This window comes from Penaeus japonicus, unplaced genomic scaffold (genome assembly GCF_977035675.1).
Source record: "Penaeus japonicus unplaced genomic scaffold, GWHDUDI00000001_assembly GWHDUDI00000033, whole genome shotgun sequence".
Lineage (NCBI taxonomy): Eukaryota > Metazoa > Arthropoda > Malacostraca > Decapoda > Penaeidae > Penaeus > Penaeus japonicus.
Window position 1 is genome coordinate 2588214 of NW_028234435.1, and position 2500 is coordinate 2590713.

A 2500-nucleotide genomic window follows, 5' to 3' on the forward strand; every position below is an offset into this window, starting at 1 on the left:
AGAGAGAGAGTGAGAGTGAGAGTGAGAGACAGACAGACAGACAGAGACAGAGAGAGGGAGACTTTGACTTTGACGAGTTTATTGAGACAAGTGATTACATACATCTCAAAAGGATGAGGTAGAGGTAGAGAGAGAGAGAGAGAGAGAGAGAGAGAGAGAGAGAGAGAGAGAGAGAGAGAGAGAGAGAGAGAGAGAGAGAGAGAGAGAGAGAGAGTGTGTGTGTGTGTGTGTGTGTGTGTCCTGAGTGTGTCCTGGGGAAATTCTGCCTCGCTCGTAGGATGGCTGTAGGATACTTGGCAGGAGAAGAGGCGCTCCTCGCTCTCTCTCTCTCTCTCTCTCTCTCCTGTGGGCTCGGGGCGAATATACATACATACGCTAGTGACGCGCTGGACGTCTCATAGATGGCGCTGTCTCCCTCGCTCGTTCGTGGGGGGGGAGGGGGGGATGTCCAGCAAATAATTTGTTGGGTTGCGTGAAAGGATCCACGGATGTACTTTTTTATTTATTTTCTCCTTAATGTGATTGGATGCTTTGAAGACGGTGAATGAGGTAGAAGGTAGGAGGAGAGGGGTAGGGCAGGGAGGGGGGGTGTTACCTGCCGAGGAGTTACCAAGCGTCTCCACCAGTGGCAACTCGGGGGGAAAGGGGAGTTGCCGAGTTGCAAAAATTGCTGCTGTTTTTTTCTGAGTTCGTTCTCCAACAGCTGTGCTACAACTGTGATATGTCTTCCTCCTCTCGCGCTCGGAAGCAGCTGTCTTTTCATTCGCTTGATGTAGGGTTTGGGGGGTGGGCGTGGGGGTGGGTGGAGGGGGCGTCTGGGGGTTGAAGGTTAAAGGGTTAGAGTAGGGTTGTAGGGTGAGTCACTGGATGTTTGAACTCTTCTCTTGACTCATTCAGTGTTTTATTTGACTTTTTTTTTCATGCTTATGTTCTATTTCCCTTTTTTTTAAATAATTCTCTCATTCTTCCTTTTTTTTCCTTTCTTTCTTTTTCTTTTTCTCTCTCGCTCTATCCTTCTCTCTGTGTCTGTCTGTTTTTCTGCCTTTTTACCCTCCTTCACTTTTTTGTTCGTCTGTTTATACGTTCTACTCTCGCTCGCCTTACTCAATTTCCCCCCCCCCCCCTCTCTCTCTCTCTCTCTCTCTCTCTCTCTCTCTCTCTCTCTCTCTCTCTCTCTCTCTCTCTCTCTCTCTCTCTCCCTCTCTCTCTCTCTCTCTCTCTCTCTCTCTCTCTCTCTCTCTCTCTCTCCTCTCTCTCTCTCTTCTCTCCCCTCCTCTCTCTCTCTCTCTCTCTCTCTCTCTCTCTCTCTCTCTCTCTCTCTCTCTCTCTCCCTCCCTCTCTCTCCTCCTCTCTCTCTCTCTCTCTCCCTCCTCTCTTCCCTCCTCTCTCTCTCTCTCCCTCTCTCTCTCTCTCTCTCTCTCTCTCTCTCTCTCTCTCTCTCTCTCTCTCTCTCTCTCTCTCTCTCTCTCTCTCTCTCTCTCTCTCTCTCTCTCTCTCTCTCTCTCTCTCTCTCTCTCTCTCTCTCTCTCTCTGGCGGCCCTTTTTCGCAAGTCACCGTCGAACGAAGAACTTGAGTTCGTGATCTTTGCACAACGGGACTCTAATGTTCGCTGTGATCGGTGGCGTGTGTGTGTGTGAGTGTGTGTGTGTGTGTGTGTGTGTGAGTGTGTGTGTGTGTGCGTGTGCGTGTGCGTGTGCGTGTGTTGGATGCCTTTGCTGGGGGGCGGCGATGTAAGGGGTGGGGTTAATCCTTGTGTTGATTAGGGTGGGTGGGTGGGGGAAGGGGTGAATTATCCGTTGAAGATAGTGTCGTGGGGTAGGGTGGGTGTGCTTACATGGGTTAGTTGCAATGCCCTTTTCTTTTCTTTTTTTCACTTATTGTCTTCGTCTTATTCTCCCTCCCCACCTCCCCCACCCCTTCCCTCTCTCCCTCTCTCCCTCCTTCCCTCTCTCCCTCCCTCCCTCTGTCGTTCATTTCAATACCCGGTTTCGACTTCTTGACCAAAAATACGTTTAATTACTCGGATGATCTGCCTTGACATGATAAGCGACTGATTAAACGCCGGGTGAGAGACACGAAAGAGAGCGTGCTGACGGCGGTAAAATCCTGTGTAAATATTTTGACTTCCTTTTGTTTTCTTTCCCTTTTTTGTGGAGTTTCTACCCTTTTTTTTAGGAATAGGAGCAGATGTTCCGTCTTCTTCTTTTTCTTATATGTATATATATGTGTATATATATATATATATATGTATATATATATATATATATATTTATATATAATTATGTATATGTATATGTATATATATATTTTTTTTTTGTTTATATATTAAATTTACAGAGACAGGAGAGAGAGAGAGAGGGAGAGAGAGAGAGAGAGAGAGAGAGAGAGAGAGAGAGAGAGAGAGAGGGAGGGAGAGAGAGAGAGAGAGAGAGAGAGATGGGGGGAGGGAGGGAGGGAGAGAAAAGGAGAGAAATAGATAGATAGACAGAGAGAGAATGG

General features: G+C 47.5%; 1 protein-coding gene across 1 annotated transcript in view; it reads left to right on the forward strand.

Moving 5' to 3' along the window:
* fz (frizzled class receptor) overlaps nt 1–2500 on the forward strand; it is a 76981-nt gene that overhangs the window by 72265 nt on the left and 2216 nt on the right. The gene's annotated exons all lie outside the window — the stretch shown is intronic.